This window comes from Lytechinus pictus, chromosome 10 (assembly GCF_037042905.1).
Source record: "Lytechinus pictus isolate F3 Inbred chromosome 10, Lp3.0, whole genome shotgun sequence".
NCBI classification, from domain to species: Eukaryota; Metazoa; Echinodermata; class Echinoidea; order Temnopleuroida; family Toxopneustidae; genus Lytechinus; species Lytechinus pictus.
In genome coordinates, this window is record NC_087254.1 from 7,149,103 (window position 1) to 7,157,748 (window position 8,646).

Genomic DNA, 8,646 nt, shown 5'->3' on the forward strand with positions numbered 1-8,646 from the left:
AATTTAAAAATATGTAATTCATTTAGAAATATGATTAACCTATAATTCTCATTTACATAATATTTTTTAGGAAATCCACTTTCAATCTGCTATTTTTTTTTTAATTGTTTACCTATCAGGGTGAGAGTGTTTCGCCCGTTCATATATTGGATCATTATTATTTTAGTACTATTTGATACAATTACATCATCATTTCAGGTAATTGGAGAATACATTGATAAAAATGCAATTGATCATAATTGTAAGTAGCAGAGTGGCGCAGCGGAAGCGTGCTGGGCCCATAACCCAGAGGTCCGAGGATCGAAACCTCGGTCTTCTAATATTTCATTATTATTATATCTAATTTAGGCCCTACTGTTTTTCGTCCGCGTGACATGTTGAAATATTCAAGTATGTGATGTAATCTTATATTATTTATATTTTGCCACATTATGCGATATTGAAAAAGCACATAACCACTTAAAATTCATTGTCTTTTTTTCAAAACCGGTCACTTTGTTGACTTTACTTTACAAGGACTTCTAACTAGCATTCGCTTGTATGTTTTATTCTATTCAGAACACATCATGTCGAACAACAAACAACAAGATTGCATCATTCATTTACTCAGCATACTGTAATAATGATTCAAATGCCATATATTTCATCGTAAGAAGCAGAGTGGCGCAGCGGAAGCGTGCTGGGCCCATAACCCAGAGGTCCGAGGATCGAAACCTCGCTCTGCTACAGTTTTTTAATTTGAAAATAAAATTAGTTGAGTGGTCGCATTTCCTCATGCAACCAACCAGGGGCGACATCATAGGGTGACAGGGGTGGGCAAAGATTTGGAGGAACGAACAAGAAAAGGGATTAATGCGAACTTTCAATGTTTTAGTTTTTTGCATGTTTAACATTTTAGAATTAATCTGCACGATGTTCAGTGATAATAATAATAATAACAATTGTTACAATTTTGGAAATATTACATTTGCATTTTGTAATCTTTTTGCTGTTGAGGTTATAAATAAAAAGATAATTTAAAAATATGTAATTCATTTAGAAATATGATTAACCTATAATTCTCATTTACATAATTTTTTTTTAGGAAATCCACTTTCAATCTGCTATTTTATTTATTAATTGCTTACCTATCAGGGTGAGAGTTTTTCGCCCGTTCATGTATTGGATCATTATTATTTTAGTACTATTTGATACAATTACATCATCATTTCATGTAATTGGAGAAAACATTGATAATATTGCAATCAAATATATTATTTTCGCAAGTAGCAGAGTGGCGCAGCGGAAGCGTGCTGGGCCCATAACCCAGAGGTCCGAGGATCGAAACCTCGCTCTGCTAATATTTTATTATTATTATATCTAATTTAGGCCCTACTGTTTTTCGTCGGTGTGACATGTTGAAATATTCAAGTATGTGATGTAATCTTATGTTATTTATATTTTGCCACATTATGCGATATTGAAAATGTACATAACCATGCACTTAAAATTCATTGTCTTTTTATCAAAACCGGTCACTTTGTTGTCTTTATTTTATTGACTTCTAACTAGCATTCGCTATTGTATGTTTTATTATATTCAGAACACATTATGTTGAACAATAGACAACAAGATTGCATCATTCATTTACTCAGCATACAATAATCATGATCCAAATGCCATCTAATTCATCGTAAGAAGCAGAGTGGCGCAGCGGAAGCGTGCTGGGCCCATAACCCAGAGGTCCGAGGATCGAAACCTCGCTCTGCTAAACTTTTTGCATTTGAAAATAAAGTAGTAGAGTGGTTGCATTTCTTCATTCAACCAACCAGGGGCTACATCATAGGCTGACAGGGGTGGGCAAGATTTGTCAAAAATTGAAGAAAGGGGAGGGGGAGAATGAGGAAAAGAATAAGAAAGGGAAGACAGTGGACTAATGCGAACTTTTAATATTTTAGTTTATGTGTGGTTGAACATAATAGAATTAATCTGAACGATGTTCAATATTGCTCCCGTTTTTATTTACTGTGGTATATTATTACCGTTTAACTTTGACATAAGATTAAAAGTCACTACAGGTCAATGGCCAATGCCAACAAAAGGTTTTTTTATCAGAGGGGCCCAGCTGTATACATTGGTGGGGTTTGCCGACATTCCAGTATGATTAACACGATTTGGGCACAAATTCCATTCTCAGTACAACATTTATATTATGATCAGGGACTCAGGTTACTATGGGGGGTGCATGGCTTTGTAAAGATTCCCCCATTTCCCTTTCTTTCCCTCCCCCGTCTCCTAATTCCCATTTCTCCCCTTTTTTCACCTGGGTGGTTGCCCCCCCCCCCCTCATGCGGTGCCCCCTGATAAAGGATCTTTTATCATGTAATAAAGTCGAGATATTGCATCATCCATGATCTAGCGATAACACTCAATGTCGTCGATTAGCTCGAGAGAAGGAGAGTGGCGCAGCGGAAGCGTGCTGGGCCCATAACCCAGAGGTCCGAGGATCGAAACCTCGCTCTGCTATATACAGATTTTGAATTTGAAAATAAAATTAGTTGAGTGGTCGCATTTCCTCATGCAACCAACCAGGGGCGACATCATAGGGTGACAGGGGTGGGCCAAGATTTGGAGGAAAGAACAAGAAAAGGGATTAATGCGAACTTTCAATGTTTTAGTTTTTTGCATGTTTAACATTCTATAATTAATCTGCACGATGTTCAATGATAATAATAATAATAACAATTGTTACAATTTTGGAAATAATATTACATTTGCATTTTGTAATCGTTTTGCTGTTGAAGTTATAAATAAAAAGATAATTCAAAAATAAGTAATTCATTTAGAAATATGATATGAGAAATATGTGGAGCGTTGTGGCCCAGTGGATTAGTCTCCGGACTTTGAAACAGAGGGTCGTAGGTTCGAGTCCCAGCCATGGCGTAATTTCCTTCAGCAAGAAATTTATCCACATTGTGCTGCACTCAACCCAGGTGAGGTGAATGGGTATCCTGGCAGGAATTTATTCCTTGAAATGCCCCAGCGCTGTAAAAGGCTGCGAGGCTAAAGCCAGGGTAATAATATCCAAGTCCTTTGGAAGCGCATAGAGACGTTATTTATAATGTGTTATGCGCTATACAAGAACTGTCTATTATTATTATTATTATGATTTACCTAAATTCTCATTTACATATTTTTTTTTAGGAAATCCACTTTCAATCTGCTATTTTTTTTAAATTGCTTACCTATCAGAGTGAGAGTGTTTCGCCCGTTCATATATTGGATCATTATTATTTTAGTACTATTTGATTCAATTACATCATCATTTCAGGTAATTGGAGAATACATTGATAATAATGCAATCGATCATAATTGTAAGTAGCAGAGTGGCGCAGCGGAAGCGTGCTGGGCCCATAACCCAGAGGTCCGAGGATCGAAACCTCGCTCTGCTAATGTTAATTTTGTTATTTCTCAGAAATACCTGTGAATTTTCTTTCATTCATTTATTGTAATTAATATATATTGTCATTATATTCATTAAAAAAAATCAGTCTCAATTTTCAATTGTATTTCGCCTGTTCGTTGTTTTCTATGGACCACTTTATTTCAATAGCCCTAAGTACTATCCTATAATATTGCATTATAATTCATTTGACCTGAGCCAGGCCATAATATATAGTACGAATGCAGTTGATTATTTTAAGAAGCAGAGTGGCGCAGCGGAAGCGTGCTGGGCCCATAACCCAGAGGTCCGAGGATCGAAACCTCGCTCTGCTAATGTTAATTTTGTTATTTCTCAGAAATACCTGTGAATTTTCTTTCATTCATTTATTGTAATTAATATATATTGTCATTATATTCATTAAAAAAAATCAGTCTCAATTTTCAATTGTATTTCGCCTGTTCGTTGTTTTCTATGGACCACTTTATTTCAATAGCCCTAAGTACTATCCTATAATATTGCATTATAATTCATTTGACCTGAGCCAGGCCATAATATATAGTACGAATGCAGTTGATTATTTTAAGAAGCAGAGTGGCGCAGCGGAAGCGTGCTGGGCCCATAACCCAGAGGTCCGAGGATCGAAACCTCGCTCTGCTACAGTTTTTGAATTTGAAAATAAAATTAGTTGAGTGGTCGCATTTCCTCATGCAACCAACCAGGGGCGACATCATAGGGTGACAGGGGTGGGCCAAGATTTGGAGGAAAGAACAAGAAAAGGGATTAATGCGAACTTTCAATGTTTTAGTTTTTTGCATGTTTAACATTCTAGAATTAATCTGCACGATGTTCAATGATAATAATAATAATAATTGTTACAATTTTGGAATTAATATTACATTTGCATTTTGTAATCGTTTTGCTGTTGAAGTTATAAATAAAAAGATAATTTAAAAATATGTAATTCATTTAGAAATATGATTAACCTATAATTCTCATTTACATATTTTTTTTTAGGAAATCCACTTTCAATCTGCTATTTTTTTTTTAATTGCTTACCTATCAGGGTGAGAGTGTTTCGCCCGTTCATATATTGGATCATTATTATTTTAGTACTATTTGATACAATTACATCATCATTTCAGGTAATTGGAGAATACATTGATAAAAATGCAATTGATCATAATTGTAAGTAGCAGAGTGGCACAGCGGAAGCGTGCTGGGCCCATAACCCAGAGGTCCGAGGATCGAAACCTCGCTCTGCTAATATTTTATTATTATTATATCTAATTTAGGCCCTACTGTTTTTCGGTGTGACATGTTAAAATATTCAAGTATGTGATGTAATCTTAGATTATTTATATTTTGCCACATTATGCGATATTGAAAATGCACATAACGCTCTTAATTTTTTTTTTAAAACCCGGTCACTTTGTCGACTTTATTTTATAAGGACTTCTAGCTCGTATTCGTTATTGTATTCTATGCAGGTGCGTAATTCTACGAATATAATTCTCGCTCATCGTGACCATAGACAACAAGATTGCATCATTCATTTACTCAGCATACAAAAATTATGATCCAAATGCCATCAATTTCATCGTAAGAAGCAGAGTGGCGCAGCGGAAGCGTGCTGGGCCCATAACCCAGAGGTCCGAGGATCGAAACCTCGCTCTGCTAGAGATTTTGCATTTGAAAATGAAATTAGGAGAGTGGTTGCATTTCTTCATGCTACCAACCAGGGGTGGCATCTTAGGGTGACAGGGGTGGGTCACGATTTGTCAAACAGTGAAGAAGGGGGGGGGGGGAAGTATAAGAAAAGGGAAGAAAGGAGACTAATGCGAACTTTTAATTTTTTAAGTTTTTGCGTGCTTGAACATACTAGAATTAATCTGAACGACGTTCAATAATGCTCCCATTCTGACTTACTGTGGTATGTTATAAATAATTACCCTTTAACTTTGATATAGGATTAAAAGTCACTAAAGGTTAAAGGACAAGTCCACCCCAACAAAAAATTGATTTGAATAAAAAGAGAAAAATCCAACAGGCATAACACTAAAAATTTCATCTAAATCGGATGTAAAATAATGAAGTTATATGACATTTAAAAGTTTCGCTTAATTTCACAAAACAGTTATATGCACATCCTGGTCGGTATGCAAATGAGGAGACTGATGATGTCATCCACTCACTATTTCTTTTGTATTTTATTATATGAGATATGAAATATTCTACTTTTCTCCTCATTGTCAAGTGAAACAGTGATTAATTCCTCCCTGAATATGTGGAATTAGCATTGTTTAATACTTTATGGTTCAGTCAAGTCGGTCCCTATGGTCAAATCTGTAAAAAATTAAATATTTTATAATTGAAACAATAAAAAACAAAAGAAATAGTGAGTGATAGACATCATCGACTGACTCATTTGCGTGTCACTGAGTTGACGTGCATATCACTGTTTTGTGAAAAATAAGCGAAACTTTAAAATGCCATAACTTTCTTATTTCACATCCGATTTTGATGAAATTTTCAGTGTTATGCTAGTTTGATTTTTCTCTACTTATTCAAATCAATTTTTTTGTTCGGGTGGACTCGTCCTTTAACGGCCAATGCCAACAAAAGTTGTTGATTTTTTTTATCAGAGGGGCCCAGCTGTAGACATAATTGATGGGGGTTGCCAACATTCCAGTAATTAACACGATTTGGGCACAAATTCCATTCTCAGTACAACATTCATATTATAAGCAGGGACTCTGGATACTTAGATATGGGGGCAAATGGGTATGTAAAGACTCCCCCATTTCCCTTTTCTTTCTCCCCCACCCCTCCTAATTCCAATTTCTCCCTTTTTTCACCTTGGTGGTTGCCCCCCCCCCCCCATCTTGCGGTGCCCCCTGATAAAGGATCTTTTATCATGTAATAAAGTCTAGATATTGCATCATCCATGATCTAGCAATAAGACTCAATGTCGTCATTTAGCTCCAGAGAAGCAGAGTGGCGCAGCGGAAGCGTGCTGGGCCCATAACCCAGAGGTCCGAGGATCGAAACCTCGCTCTGCTAACATGATTTTGTAGTTTTCCAGTCGTCCGCGGAGTTAATGTTCCAATGAATGGCAAAATAACCCCCAATAAAGGAAAACTATGCATCGTCATACTATTAATATTATGATAATGGTATATGATATTATAATTATTAGTTTTTATTAATATTATTATCATTATTGCTATTATTGTTATCATTATTATTATAATTATTATTACCATCGTCGTCATCATCATTATTGGTAGTAGTAGTATTAATATTAGTAATATTATCACTATTATTATTAAAGTTGTTGTTATTCTTGCAATTGGTAATTATTATTCTCATTGATGCCATTTTATCATCACCGTTATCATCATTGCCATTTTTAAAGCTCTAGAATAGTATCATTTTAATCTTTCGCTTGTTTTCGATCCATGATCACTTAATGTGTAAAAACTTTTATATAATTTAGAACAATTGTAATTTACGGGTACTTACTGTTTCCATACATGTACCAAAGAACAAAGCATCGCTCAATTTCAGTCCATTGTAAATTATTGCATCATTCACTTATACTCAGCATATATAGCTTACAATAATAAAATCGCTGCGTGTTATCCTTATAAGAAGCAGAGTGGCGCAGCGGAAGCGTGCTGGGCCCATAACCCAGAGGTCCGAGGATCGAAACCTCGCTCTGCTAACATGATTTTGTAGTTTTCCAGTCGTCCGCGGAGTTAATGTTCCAATGAATGGCAAAATAGCCCCGAATAAAGGAAAACTATGCATCGTCATACTATTAATATTATGATAATGGTATGATATTATTATTTATAATTATTAGTTTTTATTAATATTATTATTATTATTACTATTAGCATTATTGCTATAATTGTTATTATTATTATCATTATCATCATTCAATTCAATTCAATTCAATTCAAATTTATTTTTCATTCTTCAACATAATATAAATATGTACAAGATAATTGATTCAATTTAAACAAAAGCATGAACAAGATTCAACATTCAATAAGTAATTCAAATATAGATTAACGTGTATATCAATTTTAAATCAATATAATCAATATAATTAAATATAATTAAAATCAATATAAGTATATATCAATGAGAAGAATGGAGGGGTCCACTAAAAAGCAAAGCAAAGCTTCGTCATCATAATTATTAGTAGTATAGTATTAATCATGTTAATATTAGTAATATTATCACTATTATTATTAATGTTGTTGTTCTTATTCTTGCAATTGTTAATTATTATTCTCATTGATGTCATTTTATCATCACCGTTATCATCACTGCCATTTTTAAAGCTCTAGAATCTCTAAGTATCGTTTAATCTTTCGCTTGTTTTCGATCCATGATCACTTAATGTGTGAAAATTTTTATATCATTTTAAAACAAATTGTAATATACGGGTACTTACTATTTCCATACATGTAATAAAGAACAAAGCATCGCTCACTTTCAGTCCATTGTAAATTATTGCATCATTCACTTATAACATGGAGCTATGTGTTTAATAGCTTCATGCTTGTACTCATCATAGCTTACAATAATAAAAACGCTGCGATTGATCCTAAGAAGCAGAGTGGCGCAGCGGAAGCGTGCTGGGCCCACAACCCAGAGGTCCGAGGATCGAAACCTCGCTCTGCTAAACTCTTTCTGCATTCTGAAAATAATTAGAAGCATAATACATGTAATTTACCTAACACAGCTGCTATTTGTCTCGAAATCAGATGAAAGATTACGAAATCACGACATTTTTGGCACTGTTTCGATGAAAATATCGTATATTATAAAAGCACACTTATCCGCATTTTTCTCACAGATGCACCAACTATATCATTGTGTCATTGTTGGTATCGATCGTGTTATAAAACCGCACATTTGTTTTTATAAAACTTTTTTTTATAGTTTATTTTCTCTCTTTTTTCAGTAGACAATATTTGTAGAATATAACCTATTATTGTTAATATATTAAAACATTATCTTCATCACTTTACAGTGTACAAAGTAAACGAAAAGCTGTTTTCCTCCTTGTTACTCATACTTCTTTAAATATTGAAACTTTTATTGACCTTCAAGTAAATAAATAAATAAATATATTTCTATTGATTTTTTTACAAAGTATTAATATTATTGCAAAGATGAAGTAATTAACAGACACGGTCGGTTAACTC

The 8,646-nt window shown here is 34.2% G+C and overlaps 10 non-coding genes across 10 annotated transcripts; all 10 read left to right on the forward strand.

Annotated features, from left to right (window-relative positions):
• Positions 1-654: 654 nt before the first annotated feature.
• On the forward strand, positions 655-726 carry TRNAM-CAU (transfer RNA methionine (anticodon CAU)). The gene has a single exon. It is a non-coding gene; the product is annotated as a tRNA-Met (tRNA).
• Positions 727-1,267: 541 nt separating this feature from the next.
• Positions 1,268-1,339, forward strand: TRNAM-CAU (transfer RNA methionine (anticodon CAU)). Its single transcript has one exon. It is a non-coding gene; the product is annotated as a tRNA-Met (tRNA).
• Positions 1,340-1,678: 339 nt separating this feature from the next.
• Positions 1,679-1,750, forward strand: TRNAM-CAU (transfer RNA methionine (anticodon CAU)). Its single transcript has one exon. It is a non-coding gene; the product is annotated as a tRNA-Met (tRNA).
• A 1,609-nt stretch (positions 1,751-3,359) lies between these two features.
• On the forward strand, positions 3,360-3,431 carry TRNAM-CAU (transfer RNA methionine (anticodon CAU)). The gene has a single exon. It is a non-coding gene; the product is annotated as a tRNA-Met (tRNA).
• A 253-nt stretch (positions 3,432-3,684) lies between these two features.
• On the forward strand, positions 3,685-3,756 carry TRNAM-CAU (transfer RNA methionine (anticodon CAU)). Its single transcript has one exon. It is a non-coding gene; the product is annotated as a tRNA-Met (tRNA).
• A 253-nt stretch (positions 3,757-4,009) lies between these two features.
• Positions 4,010-4,081, forward strand: TRNAM-CAU (transfer RNA methionine (anticodon CAU)). Its single transcript has one exon. It is a non-coding gene; the product is annotated as a tRNA-Met (tRNA).
• A 948-nt stretch (positions 4,082-5,029) lies between these two features.
• Positions 5,030-5,101, forward strand: TRNAM-CAU (transfer RNA methionine (anticodon CAU)). Its single transcript has one exon. It is a non-coding gene; the product is annotated as a tRNA-Met (tRNA).
• A 1,311-nt stretch (positions 5,102-6,412) lies between these two features.
• On the forward strand, positions 6,413-6,484 carry TRNAM-CAU (transfer RNA methionine (anticodon CAU)). The gene has a single exon. It is a non-coding gene; the product is annotated as a tRNA-Met (tRNA).
• Positions 6,485-7,076: 592 nt separating this feature from the next.
• TRNAM-CAU (transfer RNA methionine (anticodon CAU)) lies at positions 7,077-7,148 on the forward strand. The gene has a single exon. It is a non-coding gene; the product is annotated as a tRNA-Met (tRNA).
• Positions 7,149-8,048: 900 nt separating this feature from the next.
• Positions 8,049-8,120, forward strand: TRNAV-CAC (transfer RNA methionine (anticodon CAU)). The gene has a single exon. It is a non-coding gene; the product is annotated as a tRNA-Val (tRNA).
• The last annotated feature ends 526 nt before the right edge of the window (positions 8,121-8,646 follow it).